The following is a 12,976-nucleotide window of genomic DNA, read 5'->3' as shown; positions in this document are numbered from 1 at the left end:
AATAGAACCATATAAAAATCTGTACATTCCGGGGCACTGAATAGTAAGGGGGTGTAGGTACGTGTGTGATGTGTGTGGGGTGCATGGGATAGGGGTGGGGTGCGTTTGCATGCTTATCCAGCAAACACAAAGTTTTAGAGTGTTTTCATATTAACATTAGAAAACATTTTAAACATCTGTATAAAAAAAACCACGCTTTTATGTTGTCAGAATGTAATTTTAAAATATTTTTGGCAAACATTTGTGACGTGTCATGTCAAAAGGAGACACTTTTGGGCAGGTTATGAATTTTGAGGTTTTTACACATCTTAAATATTGAGATATTTTGCTTCACAACGCCGTTTTCCCCAATTAAATCGGACATTCCTAAGCGAAGATACTGAGTTCGGAAGTTATGGTATTATAAAATTGGAAATTGACATATTGAGAGTAGGAATTAACTTGAAAAATGTCTCAAAAAGTACAAGGTGCCAGTTATATTCCGGTCTGAAACTATCAGACAATATTTTTAACATTGATAACATCTCAAATTCACAACAAACCCAAATTGTGAACAAACCACCCACCGGCAGATTTTTGGCTATTTCTCCATTTACGATCCTGCCCAAAAGTGTCTCCTTTTGACATGACACGTCACATTTGTTTAAAAAAGTCTTTTGTCAACTTGTCTACACAATATTTTGTGTCAACTTTTGAATGTTTCAAAAATGTTATGAAACCGTTTTATAACTTTTATATAACCTGGCAATGACATTTAAACTCCTTCTGTCAACCTTCATACCCTTATCATAATGTTATGAAAATGTCTGGTGTTTGCTGGTTTAGTGCATTTATTGATAAGAATTCTTTTAAATATAATGTTCAAAATGTATTACTATAAAAGTAATAAAGCCATAATATACGATTTTGGTCAAATGTTGATATTCGTTGTCAAAACTTAACATGCGGTCCGTATGCCTTCCTTGAGGCAGGAAAGTTAAATCAAGTTGAGGGATTTTCTCAAAAATTTGCTCATTTTTGCAGGAATAAGTTATGCTAGTTTAGGGAGATGGTGCAATGGTTAGGGTACTTGCCTTTAGTGCACGAGGTCCCAGGTTCAATTCCCGGCGGTGGCGATTTGCTGGGATATTGACTTGGAAAAAAAGTCTGAAATTAATTGGCAACTTCTTCGGAGGGGACGTTAAGCCGTCGGTCCCGTGTGCAGAGAGGCATACCTGTACATGTATCTCGCAGCCAGTTTCGAAAAGAGTAGGGTCTTAACTCCTTGGCTGTTCCCAAACCGTCCCGGTATTTAAATGTACCCCAATGGAAATAAGCTCAATAAGTCAAAACCCGAACAAATAAAAAAAAATAGTTGGATTCCCTGCGTCATATCCTTTTAGGGATAAAATGGAAAACAATATCTAAATTACTGCATCGAGGAAGGCATACGGACTATAGGAATAGTAACAACTGTCAGGAAGGTTTCTGGTGTAAGCCAAAATAAAATATGAATGAATGAATGAATAATGAGGGAAAATAAAAAAAACATTCAGCCGCTTAACTGTGGTGCTATCTGGGAGATTTAAAATCATAATTATTATGACATCAATTACACTGTTGCGCTGTTGTCCTACAAATACGAGGGTCAATCAAAAAGTTCGACCTCCACCCTTTGTTTGTTTGTTTGTTTTATTTCTTCTTTAACCTGGGACACTCAATCAGTTGAAAACACAATTAATCATCTGTTCTTCCTTGAGGCCCAACTTCTGCATATACCGTAGTAGCCCTTTCATATTTTCCACGATTGTAACCTAGGGTCTTATCCAGTTTGTGAAAAATTGTATTACTATCATTTTCCATTTGTTGTAACGAAGTAAAAATGATATCCGAATTTGGTGTCGCGGAAAGGGAAAATATGTACATAATTATATCTACACCAAAAACATAAGTAGACTAAATTTAAGTGACCAAAAATTTCCATTTGGTCACTTCAGTTGGCTTAAATTGAAGCTGTGCAATAGTTATGAGCTCCCGGAGAGAGGGTAAATTTTCAAATGGCTTGCCAAAAATTGCTTCCCTTCACCTCGGCCTGGCAAAATTGCTTGCCCCCCCCCCCTGGTCTCGGTCTCTCAAATCATTGCCCCCTCCCCTTTGCACATGACCAATTTTTGGTTCTCAATTCACAAACTTTAAATAGTTTAGATACGTGGTGCGAGCGTAGCAGGACATTTTACATATTTGAACGTTTCCGTAGTGTTTTCCTAAGCCTTTTTAGAGCGTGTTATTTAAAAGAATAGGTGGCCCGTAAATGTGTGCCAAAAACCCCCCCCCCCCTCACCCCCTCGGCCGCCCCCCCCCCTCTCGGCCTGCCAAGAAATCTTTGTATTGTAAGTGATGAGTAAAGGTGCTTTGACATGCAGGCTCAACTCACTTTCCTGCATTGAGTGAACAACTGGATTGAGTCTAGCCCGTTATCATGAGCCCGTTCTCGATCTGACGGTCTCGTGCAATCAATGGATTTTAGTAATATAAAGCATATTTGTTTTGTATTACGCCTGTATTACCAACTCCAATGAAGCTGATCTTTGGAGGTTATTCATGTTTATATTTCATTGAGGAGAACTCACACACAAAAGGTTATTTATATACCTCCACATCGTGCTCAACAAAGCTCTTTAACTCCTAAATGCCAGTGCAATGTGTCTTAATAATCTGTGGATTGGTTGACTTAATTAACTTAAAGACGGGCTCTAACGGTCAACAGAAAGAAGCCCCTTACCCTATTGGTAAAGTTCAATAATTGTTTAGTTTAAATATTAAAAATCCATGAAGTATCTTCTTTAAAATGGTTCAAAAATCATCAACATCCGTTCACGTGTCAATAAGATAATTGAGATTGTACAAATAAACTAATTTTTACACCTTTGAGGCTATATACAGCCTGTCTCAAAAAAAATTGTGCAAGTGAAAAGCGCCCTCTATGGCAATTAAAAAATACCGCTGTGACTTGATGCTTACATCAACGTCAAGGGCGTAGTCTTAGCTCTCAAATGCCGTTTGTTCTGTTCAATTTGCTTGTTTTAATCTCGAGATATGTTTAGTTAACAACGAAAGGGTAAAATCACAAGTGTGCCACTTTTACTAGGAAGAGGGCTGCACATGTAAATCAATGATAGTTAATGTTGATGCGTCTAATGCACTTCCTTCGGGGCTCGTGCATAAGACGCATCAACATCAGCGCGCATGCATTATTTTGTCTAATTTCTCTCCCAACAAATAATACGCGTTCATTAACCTATAAGTTTGGAATATTTGTTTGTCTTTTAACATGTCTTGAGTGACAAAGAAAACAGTATTTGCCATGATAAAATCATTGACATGCACATGTATTTAATTTTACAGCAGAATGTGAAATATCTATTTCTCTTTTAACCTGTTTTAAGTGGAAAAACAGAATCATATAGTACCTGTATCATGATAAAACAGTAAAAACAGTGAAAACTATTTTTATTGTTGTTTAATTGATGCGTTTTTTTGATTTCACAAAGGAACTCTTGATAAACTTGATGCTATCATTGATGATAAACTTGATGCTATCATTGATTTACGTGCACAGTCCTGTTGATCTTCCCTAGTAAAAGTGGCACAATTGTGATTTTACCCTTTCGTTGTTATCTAAACCTATCTCGAGATTAAAACAAGCAAATTGAACAAACTAAACGCCATTTGAGAGCTAAGACTGTGCCCTTGACGTTGATGTAAGCATTATGTCACAACGGTATTTTCTAATTGCCGTAGAAGGCGCTTTTCACTTGCACAATTTTTTTTGAGACAGGCTGTACATATTAACAATAAGTCCCCTTATCCACAGACACCATGTACACTCAAACGATGACCTTTGAATGTGCTGGATCAACTGCAATTTATTGAACTCCGTTTATATTGGATTTTTTTCTGCCTCGTTTTATTCATGTACAACGGTTATTTACCTAGCTGGGGGGTTTACACCCCCCAGCTAGGTATTGTAATCGTTCGGGTTCTTCCGCTGGCAACAAACCACTGTAATCTTCCCGTTTTCTTCCGCTGGCAACTAAGTGAAATTGCACATGTTTTTGTACTTTATGCACCAAACCTCTATCTTTTTAACCAAATATCCCACAGAGTTGTGCGATATGTCAAACTTTTCCTCTGGTCATAAGGAACAAAAAGTCAGTGGTCACATCTCTGTTGGATCATTGGTTAATGAGATATAGTCACTTTTTTGTACTTTATGCACCAAACCCTCTATCTTTTTAACCAAATATCCCACAGAGTCGTGCGATACGTCAAACTTTTCCTCTGGTCATAAAGAACGAAAAAGTCAGTGGTCACATCGCTGTAGGATCATTGGTTAATGAGATATAGTCACTTTTTTGTACTTTGTGTACTTAACCCTCTATCTTTTTAACCAAATATCCCACAGAGTTGTGCGATATGTCAAACTTTTCCTCTGGTCATAAGGAACAAAAAGTCAGTGGTCACATCTCTGTAGGATCATTGGTTAATGAGATATAGTCACTTTTTTGTACTTTGTGTACTTACCCTCTATCTTTTTAACCAAATATCCCACAGAGTCGTGCGATATGTCAAACTTTTCCTCTGGTCATAAAGAACGAAAAGTCAGTGGTCACATCTCTGTAGGATCATTGGTTAATGAGATATAGTGACTTTTTGTACTTTGTGTACTTAACCCTCTATCTTTTTAACCAAATATCCCACAGAGTCGTGCGATATGTCAAACTTTTCCTCTGGTCATAAAGAACAAAAAAGTTAGTGGTCACATCTCTGTAGGATCATTGGTAAATGAGATATAGTCACTTTTCTGTACTTTGTGTACTTAACAATCTATCTTTTTAACCAAATATCCCACAGAGTCGACTGTCGTGCGATATGTCAAACTTTTCCTCTGGTCATAAAGAACAAAAAAGTCAGTGCTCACATCTCTGTAGGATCATTGGTTAATGAGATATAGCACTTTGTGCATTTAAACCCTCTATCTTGTTAACCAAATATACCACAGAGTCGTGCGATATCTGATATGTCAAACTTTACCTCTGGTCATAAGGAACAAAAAAGTCAGTGGTCACATCTCTGTAGGATCATTGGTTAATGAGATATAGTCACCTTTTTGTACTTTATGCACCAAACCCTCTATCTTTTTATCCAAATATCCCACAGAGTCGTGCGATATGTCAAACTTTTCCTCTGGTCATAAAGAACGAAAAAGTAAATGGTCACATCTCTGTAGGATCATTGGTTAATGAGATATAGTCACTTTTTTGTACTTTATGCACCAAACCCTCTATCTTTTTAACCAAATATCCCACAGAGTCGTGCGATATGTCAAACTTTTCCTCTGGTCATAAAGAACAAAAAGTTAGTGGTCACATCTCTGTAGGATCATTGGTAAATGAGATATAGTCACTTTTTTGTACTTTGTGTACTTAACAATCTATCTTTTTAACCAAATATCCCACAGAGTCGACTGTCGTGCGATATGTCAAACTTTTCCTCTGGTCATAAAGAACAAAAAAGTCAGTGCTCACATCTCTGTAGGATCATTGGTTAATGAGATATAGCACTTTGTGCATTTAAACCCTCTATCTTGTTAACCAAATATACCACAGAGTCGTGCGATATCTGATATGTCAAACTTTACCTCTAGTACGTGAAGACGGCCTGATTGGCGCGAGGTTCATATCGGTGCGTATGCACCAAATATGTATCTTGTAAACCTTAATAAGTTTTGCCTTGCCTTGCTTCGTAATCCTGTTTGGGCTGGACAAAAAATTTTTCCACTTTTCCCCAGTTTCCCTAGGTATTTCGTCTTTAAGCTTACTGATATACAGGGATTGAATACGAGTGTCACGGCCCTGGTTAGTGTGCATTCAAATCAGAGATCCCTGTTCAAGGCCATCTTACTTAGCCGTCGGAAATGATTGCAAATTACCCCGGGCAAATTACACATTTGTAATCATTTTGACCACAAAATATGATGTGAAAACACAGGTAAGCAATGAGAACAAGTCCTCAAACATTTGAAATTTGAAGCTTACTACAACCTGATGATGTACTCATCCCAGGCAAACCTTAGTTAACACATTTGCTAGTCAGCCAAATTCGCCGACAAAATGCAAATCAAGGGGTGACACTAAATTCACGGTTGTTCTATTAGCAACGCAAAATCTATGAAAAATTCAGCTGGTTTACTAGCTAGAAAGTGAGGCCAGTTATCGATCCGTTATAGCTCGTTATGAATAATTCATGTTCGACCCCTTGGATCATGTTCATGGAGTTTCGCAAATAACAACGTTGTTAGTTATGCGGACTTTGCCTGTTCAATGAGAGTATAGCGCGCCCCAATACATCTGGGCACAAACCAGGCGAAAACGATCCAGTTTAATGAAATGGCGGACGGGTATTCCCATCAGGCACCAGTGATATGTTTTTTCAAAGAAAGTCTACTAATTTGATATGAAATGACATTTTGCAATTTGCAAAGTCAAAATTAGGACTTGCTGGCAATAATATGAAGGAAATATGTGACAGAGGCAATGTGGGAAATACAAGTAGTATTTAAGTTATAATAACCTTTGATACCCGACCTGACCTTCCATCATGGCGCCTTATTCGTCTTATGTATTTCTATTATGCTCTCAAGTAAAATAAAATACCAATCTGCACTGAGTAGACAATGTTAATTGGCTCCCAGCAGGAATTATTGATTTTATACGGAGGTAAAGAAATGCACAGTGTACTGTGCATGATGTGCAAGCATACTCCAAATATTTACGGTAAATCTGAATAGTGGTCACATGTTGAAATATCATGTGTTCGGGAAATCACGTGGCAACATTTTAAGATTTCAGGCTTGTTTACTAGTTAATTGCCATTTGTACTCTTTTATTATTTATCTTTGTTAATTAACATATATTTTAAATGCTGATAAATCGTGGTTGGCTGCCCATGATATCTGTTAAATTCAATGTTTTATGAATATAATTCTACCACGCAGAGGGGGTCACGCAGCAGAATTTCACATCACCTGACTTAGCTAGATTTCGAAGCTCTGCTTTTCAAATTCATGTAAATTTCAAAGTTTATACATTTAATATATTTAATATGATACTAATTTTTGTTATAACCAACTGGTACACGAAATATACTAGCTTATTACCTATACAGAAAGGTGATTATCAGCCTTCACTCAGCAAATTGACATGCCTGGCATATGCAGCCATTCTCCGTCTGGGTAACATGACTGTCGCCCTCAATACGTCTGGGCACAAATTTAAATAACAATACGCTATTTACATATCAATGTGGCCTCATGCTAATTAAAGCTGCCCCATCCAGGAGTTCATCTATGTGCATATTTACATAGAAATTTAAAACAACTGGCCGAAGAAGGAGAAACCTACATAAATATGTTTTCTATACTTCACTTGACCCAAATATATGATTTTTTATGGTGATAAGACAATCGCACAAGGAATTTTAGAGGGATTTTGATAGCAGTTCCATTAAAAAAAGCTGCTATCATAATGAGACTAAGATCTAGAAACACCCCCGAAATGCCGTTTTGGGGAATTTTGCTACCTGAATCTTTTTGATGAAAGTCAATCTTTGACAAGATGTAACTTTGCTACGGAAAGTGCTATGAAAAAAAGGTTTTCAGTTTTGGCTTTGTTTACTCAAGAGCAGGGTTAGCGGTGACCTGCTGAGTCCAGGGGTCCAAATTGGCAAATAAAGGGGTCCAGGCATCTAATTCTACACAGACGTACAAAACCCCTTAAAACGCTACCCCTGCTCAAGAGCTTCAATTTGATATATAAAATGATGCAGTTTGATGGCAAATTTGAATTCACCTAGCATACCTAATATACCATGTACATGTCAGATGTACGGTATATTGTATTGGCAAATGTCCATAAAAGCGTTCATTATAAAATTATTTTGATAAATTGTCACATTTTATGCCATGTATTAATATCCTTAAAAGTAACCGGTGGATTTGCGAACAATTTGTCGACATAAATGACCTTCCCGGAGAAACGGTAGCCCAAAATGGGTTATATTTCATAATATGCAGACGAATGGTCAAATTAATAGAAAAATACCTGTGATAAATTTATCTGTACACATTGTCGCACTCCGAGTGACGTATAGTATATATGCAACCCTGTGGTGGATTTGCGAACAATTTGTCGACATAATGATGTTCGCGGAGAAAAGGTGGCCCAAAATGCGTTATTTTTGGTAATATGCAGACGAATGGCCAAATTAATAGAAAAATAGCTGTGATAAATTTATCTGTACAAATTGTCACACTACGAGTGACATATGGTATATTTGCAACCCTACTGTGGATTGGCAAACAATTTGTCGACATAAATGACCTTCGCGGAAAAACGGTAGCCCAAAATGGGTTATATTTGGTAATATGCAGACGAATGGTCAAATTAATAGAAAAATACCTGTGATAAATTTATCTGTACACATTGTCGCACTCTGAGTGACGTATGGTATATTTGCAACCCTGTGGTGGATTTGCGAACAATTTGTCGACATAATGATGTTCGCGGAGAAACGGTGGCCCAAAATGCGTTATTTTTGGTAATATGCAGACGAATGGCCAAATTAATAGAAAAATACCTGTGATAAATTTATCTGTACAAATTGTCGCACTACGAGTGACATATGGTATATTTGCAACCCTACTGTGGATTTGTGAACAATTTGTCGACATAAATGACCTTCGCGGAAAAACGGTAGCCCAAAATGGGTTATATTTGGTAATATGCAGACGAATGGTCAAATTAATAAAAAAATACCTGTGATAAATTTATCTGTACAAATTGTCGCACTCTGAGTGACATATGGTATATTTGCAACCCTACTGTGGATTTGCAATTGACCTGGGGAACATATTGGAACATTTTGCACGGGTCAGCTCAAAAGACATCACTAAGTTCTGGGGCCAAATCTTAGAATTGCGTTATCTGGACATCTGTAAGAGGTACAGGGCTCAAACTCAGTGACAACTCATGACCAGGGGTGAATTATGGAACATCTTGCAGGGGTCTGGTCAAAGGTCATCTGGGTCAAATCTTAGAATTGCATTTTCTGGACATCTGTGAGGAGTACAGGACTCAAAACTCGGTGACAACAAACCTCATGACAGGGGAACATTTTTGGAACATTTTGCAGGGGTCAGATACCTCCACAACACCAACATGCCCCAGCTAGGTTTGTGGTCTATGACCACCATTTGCCTCTAGTATTTTTTTTTTAATCTAAGTTGTGAAATGACCTAGTTCAACACCTGTACAGTGAATAAGGCAGACAAGTCTTTGTTTAAAATCGTTTTTATATACTTTATATACATTATAATGGGTCATTCAGTGATCCCAGTGAACGTGTCAAAATTAGAATTGTTTATAAATTGCTTAAAAGTGAAGGATAAATCATTCAAATTGTCATTTGGTATTTTTGAAATTGAAAATTTGGAAAAAATGAAGAAAACAGCAGCATTGACGAAGTTGAAGCCCCAATAAAATACCTGTAGCTGTCAGGTATATAAATTACAGATTCATGTAAATTCCTTATTTTTTTCTTAAAAATACACGACTTTCGGCTGAACCACTAGGAGGCTATGTTACACATTTATGACAATGACAAAGGTACCAAATTTCGATGATTTTTACGATCGTTCGGATGAGCAAATCACTGAATGGTCCTTTAACATTCTGAAATTGCGATTGAATGCATAATCACAATTGGCAATTCCATTTAAAATCTTCACAACCCCTGTGGAAGATTTTGGAAATATCTTTCACAGGGGAGTATGAATTTCAAATGAATTTTACTTTGCGGGTGTATGAAATTAAAATAGAGCTGCCTAATATGTTCAGTCAATTTGAAATTCACACTCCCCTTGTCATGCTTGTGGAAGATATGTGACCGTCCACGGCGAATGAGCCGTAAATTCCTCCCCGGTCAATTTTGTTTTATTTCGTGTTTAAAAATAAACATCATAAACTTAAAATGGTATATCATTTGACTTCAAACGATATCCAGAAGCGGGGTTATGGTTAGTTAAACTTTGCTCCTTCAACAAAATTATAGCTTTTTTCGTTTCTATGTGTGTCTCTTTTTCCACATTGCTGGCAATAAATATCAAACAGTCATAATTGGCGGTCATTTCAAATCATCCCCAAGTCAACGAGGTTTAAGAAGGTTCGCTCATTGTTAATTGTTGGTTATGCATACCTATACAAATAACCCACCACTTGAAAAGGATTTAGCAAAAGCAAACAAAGACCAGAGCTATTAAAAGTTCTATAGCCATCTAAGGTAGAAGCTTATTATCCACTTCAATAATAGGATTATTGATTGGTGTTGTGACTATCAAAATAAGACAGATGTCGCGCCAGCTTAAGTGACCGATGAATACGACCTTCGTACACATTTTACACCATAACTCAGAATACAATTTAGGGAATTTACGGCTCGTTTGTGCTGCCGGGTCACATATTACCATTGGTACGCGTCATGTGCCTGTCAATAGACCCCCGATTTGAGGCAAATCTGTCATCCAACTGCTTTTTTTTTCAAATCTGCCACCCAATTACCCCCTTTTTACACCAGCAGTACACAAAATCTGCACATTTTTGAGCGCTTCGAGCGCATTTTATACAAATTTTACATTTTTGTAGCTATTTAGCTGCAAAATTTTTTGAAAGGTAGTTTTTCACGGTCATTTCACCACTGAAGGACCCCTATTTTCTTGGAACCCCACTGAATGACCCCATTTTTTTGACAAAAATCGCCACCGATAGACCCCCTAATTTTGTACTCCGGTAGGCACATGTACGTCACTTTCATATTCGAGTGCCCCCCCCCCACCCCGAGCAAGGTGCAACCACTTGATGTGGGGAAACAAGTTAAACACACAACTGTATTCAGAGGGCGACAACAGACAGCAAATGAAAGCACAAGTTCGATAGCAGAAATTACCAATACCATGGGCACAGAAGGAAGTGTTAGTGTACTAAAGCGCCGTGTTCAAAGTAATGACAAGGAAACAGAAATATGAAAGGACAGAAGTGTAGGTTAAATATTAGATAAATTGCCAAATATTACCAATTCCAGAGCTCACAGAGGTTTAATCCAAATATCCAGAGATAATTTGGCACACAGTGTACGACATCTTAGGCCACCTATATAAGCTCATAAGCATATAAAGCCTATTTTAGCTAGCCGTAGCTAACCGAAAGTTAAACAAAAATGGCTTTCCATAGGCATGTCGTTCACGTAACAAAGGAACAAAATGGGACCCAAGATACTCCCCTGTGGAACTCCACATGTTAAAGCCATAGAGTTGGAGTCTGAGCCATAAACATTAACAATCTGAGATCTGCAATTCAGATATGACTCAAACCATTTAGTGGAGTTCATTCCCAGAGCAGTAAGCTTTTGACATAAAATAGAGTGATTAACACTGTCGAATGCTTTCTGAATGTCAAGAAGCACCATTCCAGTAAACAGACCAGCACTGATTTGGTTTCTGATATGATCTTGAAGATAGATAAGACATGTGTCTGTGGAATATTTACCTCTAAAACCTGACTGAAATTTAAATAAGATGTTATTTTCCGTGAGATACCTGTTAAATTGTACAAACACTGCCTTCTCCAACATTTTGGAGGCCACAGACAAAATACTAACAGGTCTGTAGTTGCCTACTTCCAACCTGCTCTTCTTTTTATATAATGGTTTGACCTTGGCAATTTTCATTTCACTTGGAAACACTTCAGTCCTGATAGAGAGATTAATAATAGAATGATGTGATTGGAGTTTTTTAAAACTTCTGCAGCATCTTTCAGAAAACGAGCCGGCAAGCCATCTAAGCCAGTGCTTTTATCGATGTTAAGATTGGTTAGCTCATCATAGACAAAGGTCTCACTGACCTCATGGAGATCAAAGGATCCATTCCTGATATGACTGATAGCTTTGGAACCTGTTGGAGTTAACATCATAAAGACCACTTGGCTCAGGTAGCTCACCAACAAGTTTGGCAGCAACTCCAGTAAAGAATTTGTTGAAATGATTAGCAACTTCTTTGTTCTCAAAACACTTTTTACCATCAATATCTAAAACCATATTGGTAGAGTCTTTTGTTTTGTTTTGGTACCCCAAGCTCTTTGAGATTTTTCCTGAGCTTTTTAGAATCAATTTTATTTGCCTCAATCTTATGCAACATGTACTGTTGTTTAGCAGATCTTATCTCTCTTTGGACTTTATTACGTAACTTACAGTACTCTTTATAATACTCAGACATATGTTTGTTTTTATTACATTTTGCAAGCAAACAGTCTCTTTCTCTAATGTTATCAATAATCTCACTTTTCATCCATGGTTCAGAGCGTTGTTTAATCCGAACTTCCCTTAGAGGAGCAACAGAGTCAAGAGTGTTCAAGAATATGTTACAAAACATGGACCATGTACAACTGAAGAGTATTGCAATACAGTTTTTTACTGACCTTTGACCCCAATTATTATTTCAGGCATTTACCTCATGGTATAGCCTATGCATGTGTGCAAGCATGCTAAATATGTAGCATTTGTAGTAAACAGAAAATCACATTCTTGGCCATAATTACCTGTACCATAATGACCTTCGACCTCAAGTTGTCGAATGTGATATTTGTGCCACCAGCAATTCACCTTTTCGGTAAATCCCATAACCCTTTGCGAGTACACCTGAGAATTCGTCATTTGACGTCGCGCCGACTTGCAATGCGCACTAACGATGTTCCATAAACGATGTGCGCATCGGCGCAGATCGGCGTGACGTCAAATGACGAGTTCTCAGGTGTACTCGCAAAAGGATTATGGGATTTACCGAAAAGGTGAATTGGTCCTAGTGAACAAGTGACATGTGATATACCGG

This window comes from Amphiura filiformis, chromosome 8 (genome assembly GCF_039555335.1).
Source record: "Amphiura filiformis chromosome 8, Afil_fr2py, whole genome shotgun sequence".
NCBI lineage: Eukaryota > Metazoa > Echinodermata > Ophiuroidea > Amphilepidida > Amphiuridae > Amphiura > Amphiura filiformis.
Note: the sequence above shows the minus strand (reverse complement) of the source record.